This window comes from Manis javanica, chromosome 12, assembly GCF_040802235.1.
Source record: "Manis javanica isolate MJ-LG chromosome 12, MJ_LKY, whole genome shotgun sequence".
Classification (NCBI taxonomy): domain Eukaryota; kingdom Metazoa; phylum Chordata; class Mammalia; order Pholidota; family Manidae; genus Manis; species Manis javanica.
The window spans coordinates 39548847-39576549 of NC_133167.1; the positions used below are offsets into that span (position 1 = coordinate 39548847).

The following is a 27703-nucleotide window of genomic DNA, read 5'->3' on the forward strand; positions in this document are numbered from 1 at the left end:
TGATCTTACTGTTTCTAATTGGTGATGCTGCCCAGAAGAAGTAAGTCTCCGGAGAGGCCTGCACTTTCCAGGCCGCCTGAAAGCTATCAGCCCCACGCGAACACTGGGAAGGAAGGAGCTGCCTCCGCTGCACTGCCCAGTGTCACTCCCAACTCCACACGCCATGTGACCTGTGCGCCGACCCGGACTTTGAGGAGATCTTCTCAGGAGATTGGAGACTCTGGAATCTCTCTAAAGACTCTTTTCAATGCTATTAAAACTATGGAGGGAAGGCTGGAAGGTAAAATAGACAGTCTTGCTTCAAGACCATTAATAAATGATGAGTCGCCAAATTTTCTTAAAGTGAATTCGGTAAGTGAAGACCACAAATTAAATGGTAAGGGAATTCCAACTTACAACACAATGAAGCAAAGTAGTAACAATAACAACCCAGAAAGATAATGTTTGGAGGTATGAGTAACAATAAAGAAATCAGGTTCTTCACAAATAGGAAAAACTGACGAGGTAGATTGAAACCAGTATTCTGGCTATCACATAATTCATTTTTATTTTGGACATAGAAATACCAGATTTGCCTCAACAGTAACCATTCAGGTTTTTAATTTTTTTTTAAATTTAAAGGTATCTACCTAACCTTAATATCTGCAGTAAAATATTTAGAGAAAGTCTGATTTTAAGAGAGAAATACTTTAAAGCCCTAAAAACTTGAACATGGACAGTATTTTCCAAAGAAAACTTTTTAGAGCATCCATCTTTGTTTGATACATAAAAATAGAAAGTACTATAGCTTGTCTTCTACAGTTGACTAGAACATTTCTGTGAACATTTTTTGCTAGTGGCCTTATAAACACTAGTAAAATTGTGTTTATAAGAAGGTTATAAAATACAGTCTGCTTTTTGTACCTTTCTAAAACAAAATCAAATAGGTTTTTAGAACCTACATATTGGCAGCTTGTGTACTATTTTTGGATCCTCACAGAAAAAGTATTTTAAGTGTTACAGGTGAAAAGTTTTAAAGAAGTGTAATAACCTTGAGGAAAGTGTGGGGAAAACATTCTTTTTTGCTGTTGGGAGTATAAAATGGTACAACTTCCTCTGAAGGGCAATTTGGCAATATTTATTACTTTCCCCCACAATTGTACTTCTAGGACTCTTACCTACAGATACACTAGCTTGTACATGTGACATGTTTACAAGGTTACTCGTAACCATGTTCGGTAGCAGCAAAACACTGGAAACAACCAAGATTCCATCAATAAGACACTGGCCAAATAAATCATTGTGTATCTATGGTTTGGAATACTGCTGAAAGACATATATACAATACATATGTGTGTATGTATAGTTTAAAACAAGATGCAGAAGAGTACATGTAGAATTTTACTGTTTGTGTTCCAAAGGGGTAGAAGAGAAAGAATGTATACACTTGTAATGCGCAGATACCTAATTCACAATACATTGATTTTATATAAAATCAATTTACATTTTTTTAAAAACTTAGTTTTGCATAAGGAAACTCAGTGTTTGGGAGATTTTACACTTCACTCTTATGTACCTTAAGTGTAATGTGAACTGTGCTTTCTACTCAAAATAACTTTATGAACATTTCATTTTCAACAAAAGTGAAAGCAGAAAAAGGATGGCCTTTTCAGCACACAGTGCTGGAGCAATTGGGTAGGCATATGCAAAAGCAAACAAAAATCCTTTGATCTATACCTCACACTGTATATAAAAATTAACTCAAAATTGATCAGAGCCCTACATGTAAAACCTAAAACTGTAAAATGTTTAGAAGAAAACAGGAGGAAATCTTTGTGACCTTAAATTGTGCAGATTTCTTAAGCGTTGACATCAAAAGCATAATGTCATAAAGGAAAAAGATGATAAATTAACAGCTGCGCTTTTCAAAGATATTGGTAAGATAATCAGAAGATAAACTATACACTGGAAGAAAATGTTTGCAAATCACCTATCTGATAAAGGACTTGCCTCCAAAATATGAAAAATTCTCAAAACTCACTAGGAAAATCCAAGAAAAAGAATGGCAAAATATTTGAACAGGCATCCCACCAAAAAGATAAATTTGGGCGGTAAATAAGGACTTGAAAAGATGTTAAACACTAGTCGTTAGGGAAATGCAAATTAAAACCACAATGAGATATGCCTCCATACCTATTAGAATGTGTAAATTGAAAAGCTGGTCATACCAAGTGTTAGTGAGGATGTAGAACAACTGGAAGCCTCATACACTGCTAAAAGGAAGGTAATGTAATGCAAACACTTGGGAAATAGGTTGGTAGTTTCTTTAAAAGTGAAACATAACCACTACAGTATGACCCAGCCATTCCACTCCTAAGTATCTACCAAAGATAATGAAAGCATACGCCTGCACAGAAACTTGTACACAACTTTTCACAGCATATTTGTTTGTAATAGCTTAAAACTGGAAATAATTCAAGTGTCCAGCAGATGAATGGATAAGTAAATTGTGGCATATCCCCATAATAAAATACTATTCAGCAACAGAAAGGAATGAACTATTGATAAACACAGAAGATTGAATGAATCTCAAAATAATTATGCTGAATGAAAAAAGCCACTCAAAAAAGTACATACGATTACATTTATATAAAATTCTAGAAAACAAAAACTAATTTATTGTGATAGGAAACACAGATCGGTTGTTGCTTTGGGTAGAGATGTAGGAACAGGAGGAGAGAAGGGAGAGATTACAAGGAGGCATAAGGGAACTTTTGGGATGATGGAGATGTTCAGTGTTTTGACGATGGTTTCAAGAGTTTATACACATGGAATATACACTGTAACTATACACAGCTTATTTTATGTCAATTATACCCCAGTAAAGCTGTTACAGAATAATGTGAATGTATTACCTATACAAAAATCAGTTGTATTAAATAACATTATATTAAATTCTATATAGAAATAGAAAACGGTGGCCAGGGGATGGGTTTGGGGAGATGTGAATACAAAGAAATACCACAAGTGAAATCTTTTGTGGTGATGGAATGGTTCTGTATCTTGACTGTGGTGGCATTCACATAATAATGTTCATAAAGCTATGCACATGGGCACACACACAGATGAACAGAGGTTAAAAAATGGTGAAAACTGAGTAAGGTCTATAGTCCACTAATCTAACTAACAATAATGAACCAAAGTCAATTTCCTGGTTTTGGTGTTGAACTACAGCAATATAAAACATCACTCATCAGAGGCAGGGCAAAGAGTACATGGGAGTCTGCACTTTTTTTTGCAACATCCTGTAGGTCTATAATTATTTCAAAATAAAATTTTTTAAAAGAGTGATGTTTAGTATGAAGATCACCTGAAATGATTGTGTAGATACAGCAAGTGTTTTGAGATATAAATATCTAATTCTTCTAATAAGGGTTCATTCTTCTGTGATACTATTTAGTACTTAATCATCTTTGCTTTTATTCTATTCATGCACTTACATTAAATTTTTCAAATTCCATGATCATATTTCTCTGTAATTTTACATCTTAGCTTCATAGTCTTATCTCCTTTACCCCTTATTCTGTACTTGGATCATCACAAACCATATATAAGGCTTGTCCATGTTTATTCAGGTTTTTTTTTGCTTTGTAGTTTTCTTTAAAGGGAAAACAATGAATAATGCTGGTTCTTATTTATAGTAAGAATATTTAAACATTTTAAGTTTGATTTCTAAATTGCTGCATCTTATTATGCTTTTGGAAAAGTTACCATTCCTTTTTTTCTACCAAGGAGAAATCCATTCTTGAAAAGAATGAGGAGGAGCTCTCACAAACAATGAAGTGTCGTGTTATAGCCCCGAGAGAGACTCAGAAGTTGAAAGGAGACCTCGAGGCTTTGGAGGACGGGGAGAATAAGAAGGCAAGGCATCAATCCTCTTTGAAGTCTCTTACTGAGATGAGGCTCTTATGAAATCTTTTGCAAGACATAATCATTTCTTGTTACTTTACTAAGAAAAAAATGAGGATTGGTAAAGGAAACTTTAGAAGACCTTTAAAATACTTCCCTTAAAAATATATAACTTAATTCCAATTTTTTAAATTCCTGTCTCAAAATCATCAAAAGTCCAAATTTTTCTGTTGAAACACATCTGACCTAGGTAATAACAACTTCTGCCTACTTATGTCTTATTAACATGATATAAAACTGCTATGATTTCATATTGTTAAATCACTAAATGCTTTCTAGTTAACAGTGTATTTGCTTGATGGGAACAGAGGTCACAGCCCAACTTGTCCTTGACAGCAGCTACTATATTTTCCATCTCTGAAGAGGGTTGTGAGTTACATCATTCTTCAGCAGCTTCTACTTTATTTTTTTCTAAAAGAATTGATGAGTTCCACATGTGATTTGTTCTTGCCCCCTGTCATAAGAGAGCTGAGCAGGCCCAGCGCAGGCCAACATGGGACCACCGTTAGACCCCAGAAGTTGTCGATCCTGAAGTCTCCAGTTCCAATATGTGCTGGGACTCTGACAGTTGTTGGAAAGCCCTGCTCAGTCTCCATAGGATCCATAGGATAAGGGGTCTAGTTGTCTTTTTCTCAAAGACACAATAACATAAACAAAATAAAAATGTACTTTATTCCTTGGAGCATTCTAATATGGCTGGTTTCCATGCTCTTCCCTGGAAGTAAGGGGACTGAGCAGCAGCAGAGTAACCAGAAAGCATCAAATATTTTTGTCTTGTCTCATTATCTGTTAGGTGGGAAACTTTCAGCAGCAATTGGCAGAGGCTAAAGAAGACAACTGCAAAGTTGCACTCATGTTGGAGACCATGCTGACTTCTCACAGTAAGATGCAAGCTGCTCTGGAAAAAGTACAAATAGAGCTTGGGCTGAGGGACTCAGAGATTGCAGGCCTCAAGAAAGAAAGGTACGGGAGATTATTTTTCTGTCTTTGTACTTGTGATTTTCTAGTGCATAGGAAGGAGCACGGTGCCATCAAGAAACAAAGTCACTTTATAGAGCTTCCTTTGTGAAAAACTCATGGTGTTAAAAGAACTAGCAAATTAGGGAAAATACAGAACTAGAAATAACCCTGATTTCTGAAATTCAAAATTCTCATATTTTGTAGTGATATAAAAGAGTATGTATTCTAGAAATTCATGTGATACGTTGCTGTAATACCCTTGCTGTATTCTATACCATTTAAACCTCCCTTTAGGGCTACAGAATAGTAATTGTCAGGATAATTGAAGCTAAGTGCCTACTTAGGTTTGAATTAATTATCCATTTATCAGTGTCCTATTTAAAGATTAATAATTATTTTAGAACATGCTGAGAACAACTGCTAGCCATGTTTTATAGGTAGACTACTTGGAATGTTTCAAAGTTACATAAAAGTTTCCCTTTTAGGTTAATGAACAAATGGTCTGAATTTAGGAAAACCTCTAAAATAAATTGTAGTGTCTTAGTGGTACATGTTACCTCTATGCTATGGGCGTACAAGTGAGTTTTATATACTTCATTGTGCTGCTTTATTTTTTACATATTGTGTGTATCTGAGCTTAAAAAAACAAAGTGATGGTTATTAAAAAGATTTACCATTCATAGTAAAATTCTCGGTAGCTGTTGTTTCTAGAAGCAAAGACAGCAAGACAATCCATCCAGAGGTGATACATTTTTGTACTAGTGATACACACACACACACACACACAGCACAATAAAATTACCAGCCCATGGGTTAGTTGTTAACACATATTGATAGTTTAATGTACCAAGGCAAATTAAATTACAGATGGGACAAATTTTAATCCACAGAAGCCTCAGTTTCTTAATATGAAGCCGAGGCTGCTGATTGTCACCTGTCAACTCTCAGATACTCTGAGCATCTGTAGCCTACTCCATATGCTACGCGGGCTTCTTGTAAGAAGAGTGCCCTGTAGGTCCCAACAGTATTATTCCCGGGTGGTTCTTTTCTATAGTTACCTATTCTGTGTTTTCCAATTTTAGGGCTCTAAATCAACAGAGGGTGCAAAAACTAGAAGCAGAAGTGGACCAGTGGCAGGCGAGAATGCTTGTTGTGGATGCCCAGCACAACAGTGAGGTATGGGTCAGGGTTTTATAGATAATTTTTATTTATTTATTTATTTAATTGTCCTCTTGTATTTTAGAAAAATGGAAAAAAACAATTGGTAAATTTCCTTCCTATTCAAATCTGTGCTTTGGACAGTGACATAATTACAAGTGGGAAATGCACCTGCGGTCTTATAGTGAGTTTCACAGTTATGCCTAGTTCTCTGTGTCTTATATGGTCCACATTATTTTCATTTATTAATGCATAAATGATTGTAGAAGGTAAAGGGCTTAGAGATTAACTTTTATCTCAGGCAGTAGTAGCTAGAGTGATCCCACTATTAATAAGACACACACCTGTGTGTGCTCACATGTATACACACACACACACACATGAATATACAGCTGTATATAGGCACATATACAAAACATGGGTAGTTCATATAAATAAGCTTTTTCTGGAAGGATATACAAGGATATACAAGTTGTCAGTTCTTATCTCTCTAGGCAGCAAGACCAGAAGGTCATAGGATCAGGAGGGGGGGATTCAACTAGTCTAAAATTTTAAACTTAGGATAAATTAAGTTGACTATTTTCCAAAGCTCTCTAGTGATCTAATGGAACATTACCCTTCCCATTCGTTCTAAGAGTTTCCTAAGCAATGTCTGTAATAAGTTCCCACATACATATTCTAGGCATCTGGAACCTCTGGTTCCTGTTCCAATTATTGTTTCCACCTGATAATAAAGTGTAAGGAGTGAATATATGATGTTATGAACTTCTTGCATCTATTATTGTGGAATTAAAAACACTTCTTTCAGATGAAGACTCTACAGAAAGCTCTAGATGTAGCTACAGAAGACAACAGGAAACTGGCGATGAGCCTGGGGCAAGCTCTCCAGACAAATAATCACCTGCAGACAAAGCTTGACAATGTTCAACAGAAACTGGAAAACAAAGAACTGGAGCGACGCAGTTTGGAAACGTTCAAGTAAGGGCAGTGTAGTCACAGAGAAAGTAGGGAAGAGCCTCAGGGGGAGTAAGTTTGGCTCATTCACATAAACCAGAAAACCCTTGTCTCCTACTTTGAGATGATACCCCAGCAAAGAGCCATGGTAAGAACAGGCAGGACCGAGCACAGCAGACGCCGGCTGGCTGGCGTGTGGTCAAATGGATCCCCTCGTCAGCCCTCCCCTCAGCTCGCTGCTTTTGACAGGAAGGACTGTTCCTGCCAAGCCTCCTCCGTCAAATCCTTATGCGTCCTTTAAAAGTATGATTTGGAAAAGGAATAACAGCACAATAACTTGTCCAGGAGTGGGTGACTCCATCTAAGCAAATGCTAAAACAGTAATTGTTTTCAGTTTTGGCCTGAGGTTAGTTAGAGCAAACCCATCAAGTTCAGGTCCAGCTACCAAAGCCTTGTCTTAAACTGTGTCTAGGTAAATATGACTTAGATATTAATAACTTTCCATGAAAATGTTATTAATTAAAACCAAGGGAAATGCACTGTGCACATAGATCTTTATTCCTTTCAGGTAGTGAACATTATTGATATGGGAGACAAGTGTAAGCTAAAGCACAGAAGGTATTTTTCATATTTGAGATCTGGCCAGATGTTGCTCAAGACTATTCAATATTGGTTTAAGACAAGAGTACAAGAGTATGTATTTCACTGGTTTGGTTGGATCCTTTTATATTGAATGACTTTTTGTTTTTAATGCTACAGGTAAATGTTTTTTTTTTTCCTTTTGTTATGAGCTCCAGATCAGTGTGGTTTACCTGGTAATTGATCTCATTTGTAAATCACACACCTTTGGACAGTTGCAAATTCCCCTCCAGGTATTTCTTACCTCCTAAGATGATTTCTAAAGTGATCTATCATCTGTCTTTTTCAAAACAGAGAACGGATGACAGAAGAGTCCAAAATGGAAGCAGAATTTCACGCTGAATGCATAGAAGCTCTAAAAAAGCAATTTCAAACAGAGAGAGAAACTGCAAAGAAAGCAGTGCAGCGGGAGACAAGTGAGGTATGGCGTCAGGGGACAAAAAGGTTTCTTCTTAGGTCAAGGCCTTTAAGAGGAGAATCGGCTCTAAGTGTTAGGGTCCGGAGTCGACCACCTCTCAAATAGACAGAAGACACTCACGATAATGCAAGTCACACAGCGAGGTTTATTTCCAGCTAGCTGGGGTCCAAGTGTCTGCCTGGCGCAGCGGGTTTCAACAAGGACCCAGAGCACTCAAAGCCAGGGGTTTATATGGCTTTTTCAAAAAGTACTTACTCACAGTAATTTTCCATAATTTTGGGCTAGTGCCACATCCTGGGGGTTAAGCAAAAGCAAGATAAGACCACTCCTCAAATGTTAGGGTGGTTCAGCAAGAGAAGCTGACCAGAGTGGCAACTGCCCACAACTCGCTATGCACGATTAGCTGACCAGGGTCGCAGCCGCCCACAACCCTGTGTCTATGATTAATTTGTTTTTCAACAACTGTTTATCAAGCAAGCCTTACCCAGTTCCTCCTTTCCTGAGTCACATACTCAGAAAATGGCTTTTCGGCCTTGAAGATGGCCATTCTCATGCTAATTCATTCTTACATTCCCCCCTTTCTGTTGTTACAATGAGGAATCCTGCTCATTTGTAGGGCAGGGCAGTCGTAGGGGCCCACAGGAGCGGGCAACTTTTCGTATTGTTGTCTCAAGAACAGGAGTTGGACGGTATTAACACGGTCTTTTACAGAATTAATAAGTTTGTTTAGAATGCAGGGGCCAAAAGTTAAAATGAATATAAGTAAAATTAATGGGCCAACTAGGGTAGAAACTAGGGTGATAAACCAGGGAGACCTATTAAGCCATGCTTCAAGCCAGTTTTGTTGTGCTTCTCTTTCTCTCTTTCTTTTGGTTAATCCTTCTCTTACTTTAGCCATGGATTTTTTTACTACTCCTGTATGATCAGCGTAAAAACAGCATTCTTCTCCTAGCGCAGCACATATTCCCCCTTGTTGGAGGAACAATAAATCAAGCCCTCTTCTATTTTAGAGTACGACTTCGGATAGGGAGGTGAGAGATTTTTCTAAATGACTAATGGAGGTCTCTATTCTCTCTCTATATCTTCATCTATGGCTGCTCTTGGGGATGTCATACCTGCTTGTTGAGTGGCCAGAGAGGCTATGCCAGTTCCGGCCCCAGCTAGTCCTAAACTGAATAGAGTAGCAATGGTTACAGCAGTGATGGGCTCTCTCTTATCTCTTAGGCTCGTGTGTCTTTACTCCAATGTGAATATATGCTTTCTTGGAGTGGTAGAGGATGCGGGGTATCACAGTCACTAGGATACAGAACTCTTTAGAAGCATTAAGGACTGAGGATGAGAGGCACGGGGTGAGGCCAGTCATGGAACATATCCACCATCCATCACTTCCTGGGGTTAGCCACTTTATGTTATTCCAACTAGGGGCGGCATTTATGGAAGTGCATAAACTTTGTTTATCCTGTGGCACTTTCCCCAGGCAGGTCCCTTTACCGCTTATATGCTGTAGAGTTAAGCCTATTTTACGGTCTCCCCATGAACACTGAGAGGGATTCACACTAGTTAATACATTATAAGTGGCAGTTAGACCTATGGCTTCATAAAATGGAGGCTTTATATCATAACACAGCCAGCAGGAGGCTGTGAAGTCACGGCTGGTAGCATTAAGGGTCTCATACATAGCGTGCATCAGTTTCCATAGGGGGTCCTCGGCAGCCTGCACAGCAGGTGCCAGGGGGGTCACAGAGGTACCTCCTATGGAGATGAGCCCAGCCATAAGGCCCAGCATGGCGAGCAAAGGAGAAGTGATTAGGTGATTAGAGGTGCTCACAACCACACCTCCCACCAGCACTGTATTGTGGATAAGAGTCTGGGGTTTTGTTACCTTTTTTGGGGTGTTCTTGTTATCTGGGCTTTTAGTAGGGGCGGGAGGAGGCCTGATTTGGACTTATTGGACTCATTACCAATACCTGATTTGGGCGGAGGGCGGGAGAAGCTAACACTAGATTTGGACCCACAGGAGCTGTGACTATCACCTTGGTTCTCAATTTGATCTGGAGAAGAGTTCCAAACATAGGTTTCTGATAGAGAAGTAGGCCCCAAGTTAACCCTGATAGCCATCGCTTGTCTCTTTTCCCTTCTTCTGTAAACTGGAGCTTTACTAGATTGCAGTTAGAATTGTACCGAGTTCGGGTGCATGGCTTAATAAATGAGAGAGTGCTGAGGAGCGGGGTTACTTGCCATTTTTGCTCTCCATCATTGGTGGTAACACAACTCCATTGTGCACAGTAAAGGGACTCAGCTCCTCCACACTGAAGCCCCTCTGGTCCTTTCCGAAACCCAAGACATGCATAAAACCCATTTCGACTTACAGAGATCCGGGGCTGCGCACTTTACGCCAGCTTCCCCCTTTCATTCCTTCAATGTCTGCTACCTTGTCTACGTTCAAGTACAAGTCAGGGAACCAGGTGTTTAGTGGGGCCGTGCTGGAGGTTTCATTGAGGGTTTTACCAGTTTTTCCATCCATCGGGATCCATGTCTGCTTATAAGGTCGATGAGGGTTGGTCTCTGCATGGTTTTCTTTCCAGTTGTTGAGTGGGGTCAGGACTAGTAGCCACTTCATCATCAGGCTGGGCGGGAGGTTCGGGGTGTTCTCGAGGTCTCGAGATCTGTAGTTTCAGGGGGTTATCATGGTGCCACCGCACGGTCCACTCTCTGGCTTGTCTTTGCTCTGGCTGGGTGGCTCAGCGCACGTGGGAGTGGTGGACCCAAGGTCCAACGCCATCAACCTTTAAGGCAGTTGGGGTAACCAGAACAACTACGTAAGGACCTTTCCATCTTTTTTCTAAGGTTTGGGTCCTGTGCCTCTTTACCCATACCCAATCCCCTGGGGCGATGCCATGTTCTGGGTTCGGTGTGTCTCTTGTCTCATACAAAGAGCGCACCAAGGGCCAAATCTCATGTTAGACTTTCTGCAGGGCCTTCAAACTGGCTAGATAATTTGGGGTTACATTAGGGTCTTGGTCCGGCAAGGCACGGACAATAATGGGGGGTGGTCTCCCATATAGAATTTCGAAGAGAGTCAATCTGTGCACATAAGAGGAGTTCCGAACCCAGAAGATAGCACAGGGTAGGAGGGTCACCCAGTCCCCACCAGTCTCAATGGCTAATTTAGATAAGGTCTCTTTCAGGGCCCAATTCATTCTTTCTACTTGCCCTGAGCTCTGGGGATTATATTCACAATGTAAATTCCAATTAGTCCCCACCGCTTGGGCCAGTCCTTTTAGGATTTTACTGATGAAAGCCGGACCATTATCAGACCCTAAAACCTCAGGGACCCCATATTGGGGTATGATTTCTTCTAGTAATGCCTTAGCAACAACCTGGGCAGTCTCTCGTTTCATGGGGAAGGCTTCTACCCAGCCTGACAAAATATCAACAAATACTAGCAAGTACTTATACCCATACTTCCCAGGCTTTACTTCAGTAAAATCTACCTCCCAGCTCCGTCCCGGCCCCCTCCCCCATACCCTTGTTCCTGTGTGTAGGGGTCCCTTCCTACTGGGTCTCATAGCCTGGCACCCAACACATCGGTCCACGATTTCCTGGATCTGGACGGCTTGTTGTGGGAGCTTAAGGCGGGTGGACTCGAGAACTGTCAGCAACTTTCTCTTTCCTAAATGGGTGGCTTGGTGCAGGTTGGAAAGGAGGAACAGTCCTAGTTTTGCTGGCAGTATTAGTCTTCCTTCTGGGTCTCGATGCCACCCATGTTGATCAAGCTCTGGGCAGTGGTGGTTTTGGATCCACTGGAGATCTTCTGGGGTGTAATCAGGTCGCGGGGACAGGTGCGGAAGCTCCAGTGCTGGCAGGGCGAGTGCCAAAGCTGGTGAAGCTATTGCCGCCTTTTTTGCGGCCTCATCTACTCACCAGTTTCCCTCAGCTTCCGAGGTTCGGGCAGACTGGTGTCCAGGGATGTGAACCACTGCAACTGCCCAGGGCTTTTGCACAGCTGCTAGCAACCTCTGTACCTCTGGGAGATTGTGTAGTTCTTTCCTTCTGCTGTAACAAAGCCCCTCTCCCGGTAGATGGCTTCATGCACATGGACAGTGCCGAAAGCATAGCGGCTATCGGTGTAGACAGCCACCCATCTCTCTTCAGCTCATTCTAGCACCTCTGCCTGCGCAATCAGTTCAACTTTTTGGGCTGAGGTCCCCGGGGGAAGCGAGGCACTCCAGATGACATTCCCATCTTGGTCCACTACTGCCACACCTGCCCTTCGCATCCCGTCCATGATGAAGCTGCTTCTGCCAGTGTACCATACCAACTCACTGTTGTGAAGGGCCATGTCCTGGAGGTCAGGGCGCACCTGAGTGATCTCTGCCAGGATTTCTTGGCATTCATGCAGGGGGACCTCTAGATCTGGGGTCAGCAGAAGGGTGGCTGGATTTAGAACAGCAGGTTTGGCATAGATGATCTGGGGTGCATCCAACAGGAGTCCCTGGTAATGGGTCAGGCGGGTATTAGTCATCCACTTACCAGGGGGGTGCTTCAGGACTCCCTCGATTGCATGAGGAGTTACCACCTTTAGATGCTGCCCAAAGGTGAGTTTGTCTGCGTCTTTTACCATTAGGGCCACTGCGGCGATGATCCTTAGACATGGGGGCCATCCTCCTGCAACTGGATCAAGTTTTTTGGATAAATAGGCAACCGGACGCTTCCATGGCCCCAGGTGCTGCATTAGCACTCCTTTTGCTATCCCCTTCCTCTCATCGACAAAGAGGGTGAAGGATTTTAGGGGGTCTGGTAACGCCAGGGCTGGTGCCTTTAAGAGGGCAGCCTTGAGTTCGTCAAAGGCCTTTTGTTGATTTGGCCCCCAGGCCCAGGGGGCCTTATCTTTGATTGCTTCATACAGGGGCCCTGCTTTCTCAGCATACCCCAAAACCCATAGTCGGCAGTAGCCTGCCGTTCCTAGAAACTCGCAGACCTCTCGGACTGAGGTCGGGACTGGAAGCCTAAGAATAGTCTCTTTCATGGCCTTTATTAGCCATCTGGTTCCTTCGCTTAATTCATATCCTAGGTAAGTGACTGTCTGCCTGCATATTTGAGCCTTCTTTGCACTGGCTCGATAGCCCAATTGTCCTAGTTCCTGGAGGAGGTCTCCAGTGGCCTGTCGGCATTTAGCCTCGGTGGGGGCTGCCAGAAGCAAGTCATCTACGTATTGCAGGAGTGTAACTGAATCATGGCTCTGGCGAAACGAGTCCAGGTCCTGATTTAAGGCTTCATTAAACAGGGTTGGAGAGTTTTTGAAGCCTTGTGGCAGTCTAGTCCAAGTCAACTGTCCATGAGTTCCCGTGTTGTCATCATGCCATTCAAAGGCAAAAATGTTTTGGCTGCTGGGTGCCAGGGCTATGCTAAAAAAAAATCCTTTAGGTCTAGGGTGGTGTACCAAACATGTGAAGGGGGCAAGTGACTTAGTAAGGTGTAAGGGTTGGGGACTGTGGGGTGGATGTCCTCGGTTCTCTTATTTACTTCCCTCAAGTCCTGGACTGGCCTGTAATCTTTTCCCCCTGGTTTCTTAACGGGAAGAAGTGGGGTGTTTCAGGCGGAGTGGCAGGGTTTCAGTATCCCAGCTTCTAAGAGGCAGTTAATGTGTGGGGCAATCCCCTTTCGCGCCTCAGTGGACATGGAGTATTGTCGGACCCAAATAGGCTGGGCCGAGGCTTTGACTTTCGACCACTGCTGGTGCTCGGTGGGCTGCCAGACCCACACCCGCTATTTCTGCCCATGCCTGACGGTACATTCTAAGCCAGTAATCCAACTCATGGGGCCACTCTGTAGGGGGAGAGGTGCCATGCATGGCAAACAGGCGACGCTCATCCGCGAGGGACAGGGTCAGGACATGAAGGGGCTGTCCTTGGCCGTCCATCACTTTGATGCTGTCCGGCTCAAAGTGGATACAGGCCCGGACCTTGGTTAGGAGATCACGCCCTAACAAGGGGGCCAGGCATTTAGGGATAACCGGGAAGGAGTGGGTCATTTGATTGTGGCCCAAGTCCACCTGGCGCTTACTGGTCCATCAATAAACTTTGGACCCAGTTGCCCCTTGCACCAGGCTGGTTTTCTGAGACAGGATCTCTGTAGGCTTGTTTAAAACTGAGTACTGGGCTCCTGTGTCTACCATGAATCCCATTGGTTTCCCCTCTACATACACAGTTACCCAAGACTTGGGGAGGGGACCCGAGTCCCATCTCCCCTAGTCACTGTCCATTCCTGCCAGCAAAACCTGAGCGTCTTGTCTGGTCTGGCCTGGCACTTGGGGCATTCCCTCTTCCAATGTCCATATTCTTTGCAGAATGCACATTGTCCCCTATCTAGCCTGCGCTGCGGTTTCCAAGGTCGGGCCGGTCCGGTTGGACCTGGTCTTCCCCAGGCTGTGCCTTGTACCCCTGCCAGCAGGATTCCTGCCATCTCCTTATGCTGCCTTCTGCTTTCCCTACCCAGGTGCTCTCTTCTATCCTAATTCTTTCCTTCTACTCCTGATTTTCTTTTCTGATCCTATCCTCTCTTTCTTCCGGGGCCTCTCAAGTGTTGAAAACCCTCTCTGCCACTTCTATCAGATCTCGAATGGTCATTTCCCCCAATCCTTCTTGCTTATATAATTTTTTCCTAATATCTGGGGCAGCTTGGTTTATAAAGGACATAATTATAGCTGACTGATTCTCCTCTGCCAGGGGGTCTAGAGGGGTGTACTGTCTATAAGCATCATAGAGGCATTCTAAAAATATGGCTGGGCTTTCACTTTTCCCTGGCATTACAGCTGTTACCTTAGCCAAATTGGTGGGGCAGCGTGCCGCCGCTCAGAGACCTGCCATAAGAGTCTGGCGGTAGACTCGGAGACGCTCCCTACCTTCTGCGTTCCCAAAGTCCCAATCCGGTCTATTCAGGGGGAAGCGCTCGTCCATCAGGTCCGGCAAGGTTGTCGGCTGTCCATTGTCGCCGGGGACATTCTTTCTGGTCTCCGTGAGGATTCGCTCACGTTCTTCAGTAGTGAACAAGGTCTTAAGGAGCTGCTGACAATCGTCCCAGGTGGGGTTATGTGTATGCATGACAGACTCAAGTCCGTTAGACCCCTTGGATCTTCAGAAAAAGGGGGGTTATGAGCCTTCCAGTTATACAGATCACTACTTGAAAAGGGCCAATACTGGTAAGATCGTTCCCCACCTGGGCCAGTACCTCCCAGGGCCCGTACGGGGAGAACGGGGGCCCTGGCTGAGGTGGAGGAGGACGGTTCCTCTTCTGAGGTCTCTTCCCTGTGCCTGCGGGGCCTTAATCCCCGCACTGGTCCCTGGGTTGGGGCTGGGAGGGCTGACGGGAAGGTGGGCGAGTGAGGGGGCTAGGGAGGGGTGGCCGCCTCAGGTTGGAGCGGCGCCACAGGCATGTATGGAGGGGGTCTTCTTCAAGATCTAGGTCTATCAGGGAGGGGTACAGGTCTGACCCTGCCTGTAAGATGGGTTTCTTGGATGGGTCCCCCGGGAGTTTCGAACGGGCCGTAAGAGTGGGTGCAGTCAGGTGGTTGGGAGCCTGAGAGATGGCCAGTACTCGAGGGGGGTTCCTCCGGCTTCTCGGGGACAAATGGTTTTAGCCAGGAGGGAGGACTTTCCACCAAAGCCTGCCACATCAAAATATAGGGGTATTGGTCTGGGTGGCCCTGTAATTCGGGCCGGCTGATAACACCTCAGACTCTCTTAATAATGTCCAGGGAAAAGGTCCCCTGGGGTGGCCAGCCCACCTTCAAAGTAGGCCATTCTTTAGAGCAGAGGGTATCAAACTTACCTTTCTTTATTTCCATGCCATAATTGTGAGCCTTGGTGCGGATCTCAGGGAAGTGGCTCAGGAGCAGGGTTTTAGGTGTTACTTGAGCCTGTCACATTATTATTACAAAAAGAAGCCAGAAAAAGACAAGGGACACAAAGCCAGCAAACATACAAATTCAAACCGAGTTTTCTAACACCCACCGGCCGGTCAGCCACACCACATCCACAGGCGCCGTCTCAATCACACAACCCTCAGGATCCTTACCTAGCTGTCCAAACGGCGTCCACTAAGGACGTCGTTCAGGCACCGCCTCGTCGGGGACGTCTCCCGCGACTTCCAGTAATGGAGCCTCCAGTGTCGTTACCCGCTCCTTCCTTTCCGTGAGATTTCTCAATTGAGACAGGGCAGAGGCCTGTTTCAGTCTCTCCGGTCGAGAACCTGTTTCAGTCCTCCCCTCTTGGAGGTGGCCAAACCTCCTGCCGCGGCTTCTGAGTACACCTCGGTATCGGGGGATCGTCTGTCTCCCTGAGGAGGGATCTAGCGATTCTGGACGAGCCCCCAAAATGTTAGGGTCCGGAGTCGACCACCTCTCAAATAGACAGAAGACACTCACGATAATGCAAGTCACGCAGCGAGGTTTATTTCCAGCTAGTTGGGGTCCAAGTGTCTGCCCGGCGCAGCGGGTTTCAACAAGGACCCAGAGCACTCAAAGCCAGGGGTTTATATGGCATTTTCAAAAAGCACTTACTCATAGTAATTTTCCATAATTTCTGGCTAGTGCCACATCCTGGGGGTTAAGCAAAAGGAAGATAAGACCACTCCTCAAATGTTAGGGAGCTCCAGCAAGATAAGCTGACCAGAGTGGCAACCGCCCACAACTCGGTATGCATGATTAGCTGACCAAGGGTCGCAGCCGCCCACAACCCGGTGTATATGATTACCTAGTTCTTCAACACCCATTTATCAAGCTTTAACCAGTTCCTCCTTTCCTGAGTCACCTACTCAGAAAATGGCTTTTCGGCCTTGGAGATGGCCATTCTCATGCTAATTCATTCTTACGTAAGGTTTCCAAGAATGGCCAGAGTTGTTCTTTCGGTCTTCTAATCCCCCTTTGACCGGCAAGCCAGCTGCAATCAAGTCATCTCAGTGTCGTTTGTAAATCAACACACAAAAGAAACCAATTTCTGATATACAATTCTCTGCCCAGACTGGGACTGTTCCGATGAGAGCTTTTCCATCAGAGAGGGACAACTGAGTGGAGATAGAGGAATAAGGAGACTGCCATCTGATAGATACCAAATCACCCGTTTCCTCAAGTCACTTAACATCCATCATGCATCTGCCTTCTGAGAGGCACATGCAGAGCAGCAGAAGATATGGTCCACGCTCTCGTGTGTGCTAAATGACCTTTGTTTAATTGTGATCTCTACTCAACATAAGACAAATAGGGAAAACATCAGAGGACCTTTGTTGGGTAGTTAGAGGCTGTGTACAATTTTGTAGGAATTTGAAGTAAGGGAAGGTTTGTTTTAGGCTGGTTGGGTGATAGAAGGAGAAGGGAAGCCGAACCAAAGTACTGGATGACACTAGCAGAACTGACAGGGCTGGGACACTGTGTGTGAAAGGACAAAGCTTCAGTACAAATATGAACAAGACATGCAAGCAAACGAGAAGGGCTTGTCTCTATCAGAGCAGAGACTTTAGGAAATATCTGAGAAAGAGTGGTCGGCTTAGATGGGACAAGCTGGTAGATGGCCTTGACTACCAGAATGTTGGGTATGAACTGTTAGGTAAAACTGGAGCTCTGTAAGTGCCTGGGAAAGGGGTGGTGTGGTGTAAGTCCTTAGGAAGGTGAGTCTGATCGCATTGGAGAGTAGGCAAGAACAGACAGAAACTGAAGGCATGGCTCAAGAAAACTAGACTAGTTAGGTTTTAGATTATTAGGGCCAGTCAAAGCCATTCTGTTGAAAATAAAGAACTAAATTAAAAAAGCCGGTAGAAAAATCATCAGACACTAAATGTATCATGAACAAAGGGGAAGAAGGAATTAAAATAATTCCAGATATTGGTTGGGGTGGCTGATCTGTATTTTGCCAAAGTTGATGGCATTTAGCAATGCAGTTTACAGAGACCATTCACCAAGTCAAATTCAACTATTTGTATAGTGCTTTGTGAATTGCAAAGCAGTATGTAAATATTTAAAGTGTTATAAAAAGCAAATTCTGTGGGAAACAAAAAGGTGCACTGAAAATAAAGGTACCTTTAATCAGACAGCTGTTCAGAATACTTCGAATACTTAAACCCTTCTAGCAAGGCCCAGTGAAGACTAAGAACGTGACATCGGAGAGGACTCAGCAGCAGGGGCCAGTGCTCAGTACCCTGCTCAAGGGTCCCAGCTTGCCTCCTGTTAGCTGTGCGATCATTATCTGTGCAGATGGCAGGACTTCTGCGTGTCAGTTTCCCCAATCAAAAAATTGTAATAGTCACACCTTTTTTACAGGTTTGTTTTGAGGGTTAAATTAGGAAATATGTGACAGGAATGAACTATAGAGAGAAAAGGTACACATAATTTTTACTTCTTTGATATGTTAAACACTACCAGCCCTAGAGAATACCACCTTCTCATCTTCCCCCTTCTCAACTGCTGCTTCTTCCTAAAACTAAGTGGGTACACATGAGGAAGAGGGAAACTGTAAAGTGAACCAAGTAATGTCAAAAGATAAACTGAGACGTATTAAAAATTTGCTTGCCGCTTAACAGCTGTGAATGTGCATTTAAAGCTGTTAAGAGAATATAATAGCTCACTAGGGAGACTCCTATGATTACCGTAAGCAGGATAATTCCCCATGTCTGGAGTGTATTTCAGAGTCATGATCCTCAAGGCCCAAATCTATCAAAATCAAGTAACTGAAAGAAAGACCTCTTGGAAGGAATTACTTTGTTAAGATCACTGAATGAGCCAGTTGGCTTATATAGCTGAGTCTCAATCTCCCCCAAAAGTATCAACCCAAGTACAGTAAGTGGTGTTGGCCATAACGTAACCTCCTTGCTCAGCTAAAAGAGGACCAAGGGCTAGTCTATTATCAAGAAATTTTGGCCAGAGCATCTAGGGATTTTTCTTGGGCAGCTATTGCTTTAGCAGCAGATTCTGCAATATCTTCAAATGTTAAGGAAAGGTTCCTGATTGTAGCGTCCTTTGCACTTACTCCTAGCCAGAGCAGCAGGGGTCTGCCAAGGGAAGCCATCTAAGCAGGTAAACCAATTCCTTTTAAACTATGAATTTCTTAGTGCTGTTATCTGTCTCATGGCTAAAATTTTAAAACAAAACCTCTAAGATCTGTTTGTGCCTCCTGGTAATTCTTGTTTGAGTCTGACCCACCCATCCAACTACACTATTTTCAATTTGCCTCTTTATAGCAGGAAGAAGATCTTCAACTAAGATAGAAATAAAAAAATTCCTATGTTCTAGATTGAGAGCTGTGTGTCTTGGGGATGTTTAGTGCATCCTCCCACAAAAGCTTCAGAATGTTTTTCTTTCCCTCTTGATACATAGTTTCATTTTAGCTTAGAGCAAAAGGTCTTTGCAAAGTTCTTATCAGGTTCTGAATATCAGGGTCCAATTTCCCTAACTTCTGACCCTACCAGTTTGACCACACAGCTACTTAAAAAAACAAAAAAATCCTGTCAAGTGTCTTGCCAGGATTCAGCTGGGACAAACAGTAAATATTCCTGGGCAGTACTGAAAACCCTATGGACACAAGAGATACCCCCAAAGAGGGTGCCAAAAATCCTTTCCTCCCAAGATCCAGAGCTACTCCAAAAGAAAACAAAGACAATTCCCCCGAGAGCTGAGAACAGCGAGTAGAGCGCTAGCCACAAGTGCACTACAGCCTGTGTTCTCTTCAGCCATGGTAGTGGGGCCGCAGACCTCACACACTTCTCAGGACACAAAATGAGACAAACATGAAGGCAGTCGCTTTTCCCGGGAGGGAGAGGATCAACCACCAGCAGGTCCCCAAAAGCAAATTCCCGAGTCACAGTTCCAAGATCTAATTCTTACAGGTGTTTCTGACAGTTCTGTAAGAATTTGGAAAGGAAGAAACGACATGAAATCTCACATCCCTCCCTTCACCAGCCGCCACAGACAGAGGCCTGGGAGAGCTGATTCTAGTGAGCCCTTTGCTGGCTTCTGCCGGTTTTCTCAGGATCCTATCTGTAGGCTCTGGAGCCAGTGGGATATCCAAGCAAGTCTCATCCTGGACACCAGAAACTAGAGGAGGAAAAATAGGTTTCCCTCTACTCCTTACAGCGAGTGCTCAGCTGAGACCCTTTTTTCTCTAGAGCACCTCATAAATGGATAAGCTTATCAAGGTTAAAAGTTCCCCACTGTGGCCACTGTAATTCGAAATTATCTCTGTTTTAAGGTGAACAAGCAAACTTCTCTTCACCTAAGGCTTCATAGGGGACCCAGTCCAGCCTAAGAGAGACCCAGTCTGTCCCAGGAACCAGTCCAACTCCAGCTAGTTTCTAGACCCAATCTGGAGAAAGAAATGCTCCAACTGAAAGTTCATAACACAAAGCCACAGATTCTCGAGGGACACACGCCATGACCTCTAGCGGAATGGAGGAAGCAGGGCGCTCAGGGGCCAGTGGGTTCTTTGCCAGGCGAGGGCCATCAGGAGCCGCCTTTAGTTCCCTCCTGACACCAGACTTAAAAGTTTTAATATGCCTCAGTTTATCTATTAAGAGTTGTTTGAGTGAAAGTTCATTCAAATTTGCCAATCTAGCAGATAGAAATGAACTCTGAGGAGGTGTACAAAGTGAAAGGCTGTTACAGGTAGAAAGGAGTGGTGGGAACAAGGAAGCTAGACTAGACAAAAGCAGGTTGGTTACACAGGGTTACCTTCCTTCGCGCAGCCCGTGCTCCTCGGGCACCTCCTGATGGAGTGGTTTAGGATTACATGTCTGGGAAAACCGGAACCCTAAGGCAGGTCAGTTTGGTGATGTAGGGCTTCGCATAGGTGACTCCATTAGGGGCCTGCTGTCTTGTTTTTTTTAATAGCAATTACTATGCTATTTTTTCACTAGGTAAGTTATTAAAATCTTTAAAACAAAAACATAAAAATACATGTAATGATAGTCAATAACCGGCAAGTATTATAAACTACCACATGACTTATTTTCACTTCTGCACACGGGAGGTCACAAATGACAGAGAGAGAGGCTTAAGGCACAGTGACGAGCACTGAGCAGGGACCGTGTCCCAGGCCCCGCATGCTTCTCTGCTTCATCTCATATACCTGGTACCTGAACCTCATGAGGGAGGCTCTGCCCTCACTTTTCCAGGGATGAGCCTGAGCCTTAGGGAAGCTGATTATCCAAAATTGCTTGGCTAGTAGGGGAAGCTGAGATTTGAACTCTGGTCTGACTCTGCAGCCACACTCTTAAAAACCAGATGATGAACATATATTTACATTGTTTATCTGTTCTGAGAAAGGTTGTGTTTTTTAATGTGAAAAATTGCAAAAATCACTTTGTTATTCCACAAATATACTTTATCAGACATCATTGTTACTGCTGTATTTACCCTCCTTTTTAAAATGTCCAAAGGCAACGAAATACAAGGATAAAGCTAAACATACATAAACTTCTCTCGCTGAATGGAAGATCAAAATGTTCTAACTTTCCTTCTGGTTCTACAGCTCAAGAAAGCCCTCGACGAAGCCAACATCAGATCAGCGGAAATATCCCAGACCAACCGAGAGCTGCGGCAGAAACTTACTGAGCTGGAAAAGACAGTGAACAGCAACAACGAGAAAATAAAGAATCAAAAGGACCAAATTCAGCTCCACTTGTCGGCTAGGGCGAATAATGCTCAGAATATTGAGAGAATGAAGGTTGTATGAGAAACGCAAAATCTCCCCACACTTCCCTAGGATCTGACAGGGAGGCAGCCAGGGGGTGGTGCCCCGGGGAAGTCGGCCCAGAGCACTGCCGGCGCCACGTGTTCCCTGGGAGCCTTGGCTGCACCGGGACGGACGGAGCGGCTTGCCTTGGGGCACCCTCTCTCCCCAGCAGAGGCACCGGCCACGCCCACGTTTGGTTCCGTATTAGCTGCCTGAGTCGCATTCTGGCTGCCCATCTGTGTCTCCCCAGGACTGCGCAGGAACCTGCTCTTTTGGGGTCAGAGGGCAGACAGGAGGGAGAGCCCAGCAGGAGCTGATGTCTGGGCCTTCCGAGGTTCTCTGTCAGCCTGTAGGTGAAAAGAGCAAGCCAGTCTTTCCACTGATCATCTGTCTTTGTTGTTTCCATATTTACTTTCAGCAAATAGAAACAGAATTGAGGCAAATGGAGCTAATTAAGGATCAATATCAGAAAAAAAACTATGAACAGGTAGATGATTTCCACAAACTATTTACCATTCACATAAAATCCCAAACGTGGACAGGTTTAACAACTACCTCCTCCTTTGTGCCCTACCAGTCACTGAGTATCCAGAAATTTGTATCTGAAATGGCTAGCCTACAGAAAGAGGTGCAGCTGTTGGCCAGGAGCCAGTATAATATGTCAACAGAGAATAAACAGCAAGAGCTGCGCCTTGAGGCAGAGCGGAACATAAGGCAAGAACTGGAGAATCGGTGCCAGGTAAAGGCTTCCGACGTTTCAGCCTGAAGATTATCATGCAATGTATGCCCGAGCTCAGCGTTAGAGCACCTACATTTTCTAGATTCTGTGGAAGAAAACAAATGTGAACTTTCATCTTAGCTAAGTCCTTAGAATCATAGTTATCTAGGAAGAAGCCTATAGCTTTGAAGAGCACACAAGCTCTCTGTTGTCGACTTAAAAATATTCATTTTAAATGCACATATGCAAAATACTTGTTACTAAGCAAGACTTCTGCACTGACTGTCGTTGTCTTTCAGGAAATTTGTCCTCCTTGGCCCTTCCCTGTGGGTCAGATCCTGCTGCTGCTAGGGTTTTTAGCTATTCCCAATCTAATGCAAAGCATGACATTATATCACTGAAAAGGGAATTAAAGAGACCAAGCTCTTTCCTGCCTTCCACCAGAGAATGTCTTCAATGAAAACTATCCCTCCAATTCTGGAAGGAGATGTTAGTCACTTTTTCTCAGGAGAATCCATAAATCAAAATCTGTAGTCATGCACCTATGTACACGGTAGGTTAAACTGATAATAGGTTTTATCTTGTATTCTGGTAGCGCCTGAAGTAAGAAAGTACCCCATCATACTTTCATAATTTCCCTGCCCACTTATACAATATGGAAGCTTTTTGTTGCATATGTTACATTGGGAGGTTGTAAAGATTTTTGTGTCATGTTTTCAGGAATTGGAACAAACTGTCAGATACCTGAAGAAATATAAAGAGGCAACAGAGAATAAACTGAAAGAGGCCAGTATGGAATCAGAACAGGTAAGCCAGACCCAGGGGCATAAAGACTTAGATGAACTTCCTCAGCCACAATGACCTTGAAATACACAGGTCAGTGTAGAATCCATCATTAATATAGTTGCCAGGAATACAAGCACCAGTAACATACCAAGTATAATCTGTTATAAAGAACAAGTAATTTTTAGATTAAGATTCCGTGTCCTGATGAGAATGCTGAAAGGTTAACCCTGAAGCCCAAATTCCTACCACTAAATATAAGAAGGGAAGACCACCATGTTTGTGGATTTCAGTGCATCATTTGATATGAAAAATAAAAGTGGAAGCTCTTTGTTCAATCAATAACTAGAAGTGTAAAGTAGGCCCTATTAATTTCTGAATCTGCTTTCTCTGTTCTGTTTAAAATCATAGATTAGAGCTGGAAAGAACATTTGAAATCACTAGTCTACCACAACCACCCCTCATTTTCCAGATTAGAAAACAGGTTCTTAAGCTTAAAGTGTCACATTGCCTTTGCTGTCAGTCGATCATGATTCAGCCCTTTTATAGCCATTAAATCACATGACAATGTGACTGTCAGGATGGTATGTGAAAAGGAATATGGACTCTGACAAACATGAACGTGAATGCCAACTGTGACACTTACTGTGTCCTTAAGTTATATTTACTTTAACCAGTTTCCATATCCATAGAAGTCAGGAAATTAATACCTATTACTGTTATTCTGCATAGTGGCTCAGAATAAGTTTCAATAAATGTTACCTCCCCTCTCATTCACCATACGAGAGGGGACGTGGTATACAATGCCGTTCCAAGCATCTTTCCTGCCACCCCTGGTAGAGTGCTGGAGAAAGAGAGGGTGTGACTGAGGGGGTGGGAGCGTCACTGTCATCAGGATGCACAGACATATCTGGTAAATATTTTAGCTTTCTGGCTTTCTGAGGCAGATGACAAGTGCAGCTCTGTTTTCTTACCTTGCTATTTTGTACCCACACTGTGACCTGGCTAATATAAATACACAGTGGTACATATTTATTGAGGACTATTTTATGGCAGATACCACAGTAGGTGTTGAAGACATAGAGTAAAGAAGCCAGAGGATGTCCCTGCTCTCTGCAGGGTACTTGCCTTCTCCCAGGAAAGAAAGAAAGAAATATGTCGCTCTCTCAGAATTCAGAATCAGAAAGTGAAAATGCTATCCACGAAACAAATAGTCAAAGGGGGAAAACCAGTCATTTTACTTTTTATTCTAAAGGATATGTTCTGGAGATGTTTTTAAGCAACATTTGTATAAAATAAAATCCTGTAGGCTCTACCTTCAGAATACCAGAGTATCCCAAGTACTTAGAAAAGTGGCAGGCAGAAAAAGGCCCTTAATAAATATTTGTCAAATTAATGAATACTGATTCCAGATCACCTTCAAAGGTCGAATAACAGAGGGAGTATTTTCAAATCTAAAAAAGATAACTGGGAAGTTTAGCTCCTAAGCAAAAAATGTAAAATATTTTAATGATAAAGGATATAAAAAGAATACTACTTTTAGTCACCTGGCCCAGTTTCACTAGATCATTCTCTTGCTTTCATAAAGCACAAGAGAAAAATCTAGCCTCTACAGTTTAGGGACTTTGGAGACATATTTAGTCTTAGAGAACAGAACTCAAAATTCAAAATACAGCTTGAACTGCCACATTGATTTTCAATGCCATCTTACACTTCCATTCTTATTTTTCTCCTGGGTCCCGTCCTTCCTTACCTCCCATCCAGGAAATAGTAACAAATGCGTGAAAAACGCCAAGCTTGCATGCATTCTTAACTTCACACTCAGAACTCGCTCCCTCATCTGTTAGGATGTGTATTACACAAGTAAGCTGCAAAGACCTTGCAGTCAGAATTTGGGTCTTTTACATATCTAACAGCTACACAAAAAACTTTCAAGTGTTTGTTTGTTGTAATTTTTAATGATAACGTTTATATGTTCAGATCACAGCAAACCTGGAACAAGCTCACCGCTGGTTTAAGTGCAGGTTCCACGGCCTACAACACGAGCTGACAGAAAACCGGCTGCAGAGGCTGCCCCGGGAGGACAGGTGGCTGGGAGAGGTGCGCACGGAGGCCTGGCTGGCTTAAGCCGTGTTTGGATTTGTTCCTTCTCATATTTCTAACTACGGAAGTTCTTCTTTCATCTAGCTTCTCTCCACTTATCTTTAGGTTTCTTTTCACTTCTCCTAGGAAAACCAGTGAACTAAATTTCCTTCTTGAAAGTTCCACCTCTCCCAAACTGTCTGGTTTAGATCCACCCACCTTGATAAACAGGTGATACTCATTAAGACACAATAAGTCCTCTGCTCTGCAGACAGTTTGAGCACTGTTATATTTTCTTTCCAACAGAACCCAGATAAAAGGCAAGACATCATGTCCAGCCAGTCTGTTTTACATCAATGGGAAAATAACAGAATCTTAGACATGTGCCCAAAAAGTATCATTCTGAACTACAGAGAAAGTGACGCCCGTGACAGAGAAGCTTATTCATGTGCAGTTACACCACACTGATGCCTTGAGCCCAGCGACTAGGGCTGGCCTGTTTCCAGAGTCATCAGGACATGAAATCTTTGATGCGGGCTGAACATTTTGGACCTGAGTTTATCCTTTTATGGACTCTTTGTTTTCAATACAGAACTACCCCATCTTTTTGTCCCTTTCCCCTTTTTCCACCCAATAAACTTATATTGATTTGTTTTATGGTAGCTAAGTATCATGCAACAGATCTCCTATTTTTGTAGTTATACTTTATGAAAACATTTAGGGATGAACTAGTTGATATGGCAACTAAAAGATATGATATCCTGTTTCCATGTTACCAATCTATCCTGTTACCAATCTATCCTGTTATCTTGTTACCAATCTAACATCTGGTAGGCTATTCCTGGAAATAAAATCACCTGGAAAATGGTAAAAACTCTTCTACTGTCTTGTAAACATATACCCTTCTGTGCTGGGTGATTACCAGCACATCTTATAGAAGGTAGCTCAGACTGTAAATGTCAAAGGGAGCTGTAAATACAAAGAAGTTTATTGAGAACGGCAGTCTGCTCTGCTCCAGGAGACTTGGCTGACCAATGCAGGTGTCGCTACGTTAAATGTACCGATAAATTTAGCTTTATTATGTATTTCAAACACTGAGTGGTGAATTAGGTAATCCAGACAATATATGTAAACAGCTGGCATAATATCTGGCCTAATTGATACCCCAAAACAGTAGATGATGATACTATCAAGACCTAAACCAACTGAACAATTCTAAAATTGGAGAGAATATCAAATATGACCATCAGAGACATACTGAGTGGTGAGCTCATCTGATATAAAAAAATTGAGTTGAATTTCCTGCTTGCTGTGGTCAGGGAGAGCTATGTTGGTCAGGCAGTCCTCCCTGATCAGAGCAGAGTAATTTACACAGGGTTTTGGGAAACCATGGAGTTAACTCAAGGACTGGGAGACTTTCAGAGGCTTAAGTAGGTTGCCATCATCTGTAGGAGTATAGTTACTTGGGTGAGACTTGTTAATCGGCATTCAGAGGCAAGTTTACTGGAGTGCAGCCTTTTAACACATCCATACTGTGTTTGTGACTCAGAAGTTTGGGGCTTAACTGATCGGCAGGCTGGTAAAAGCCCCAGCAGGTTGTCTATAATTCCTGTGGGACTTATCCCTTTGGCCTCTTTATAAGGACACAGATCTTTGAGGGTATTAGAGAGTCATAACCTTGAAACAGCCTAACAAAGAGCCCCACAGAACAATTCACCTTAGTCCTGGGTTGGCACTGACAATCTTGGTCCTGAATTCTGCATAGCAAAAAAGATGCCAGTTACTGCACAGGAGAAATGAGCAATCTTAACAGGTTGTAACTATGTTGTCCCTGAGTATTGTCATGACAGTCACAGTCACATACCAAGAATATTTTTATCTTCCTCATCCAGAACAAGGACATTTTTCTTCACCAATGTATTGTCCTCAAGGGGCACCATTATTGATAAAGTTGGGTAACATACCTTTATATCATTTTTTAGGTTGGCTATACAAAACATTAGCTAGGGAGAATGAGTTATAGTTACACTGGTGATCATTTCTAGTAAACCTTATGTTAGAACAGCCTATTTAGTGTGATGATTTACTAAAGTATTTCTATAATATTTTTTAAGTGTTTCTACAGTGTCTATCATATAGTACACTAGCTGCTATTGTGAGTCCACCTTCATCTAAAACAACCCCAAAACAAGCAAAATATGAAACAATGGTTTTTAAGAGACTGGCCACGATGCAACACAGAACAGCAATCCCTGAGAGAAAGGGAGCGAGTGAGGTGAGCCCCACTACCGCCCCGGCTGCCAGGCTGAGAGAGCGCCAGCTGCA

The 27703-nt window shown here is 43.2% G+C and overlaps 2 protein-coding genes and 1 pseudogene across 3 annotated transcripts in view; 1 reads left to right on the forward strand and 2 right to left on the reverse strand.

Annotated features, from left to right (window-relative positions):
- The window catches only part of LOC140845005 (uncharacterized protein C2orf66-like), a 75367-nt gene that overhangs the window by 30139 nt on the left and 17525 nt on the right, over positions 1-27703 (reverse strand). The window lies entirely within an intron of this gene.
- On the forward strand, positions 25-25800 carry LOC140845004 (coiled-coil domain-containing protein 150-like; annotated as a pseudogene).
- Positions 8203-27703, reverse strand: part of LOC140845003 (general transcription factor 3C polypeptide 3) — an 81308-nt gene continuing 61807 nt past the window's right edge. Inside the window, exons 19-20 of the mRNA XM_073218423.1 lie at positions 14982-20992; positions 8203-12751 (exon numbers count right to left, since the gene is read on the reverse strand). The gene's annotated coding sequence lies outside the window, so the exon portion shown is untranslated. The remainder of the gene's footprint in view (positions 12752-14981; positions 20993-27703) is intronic.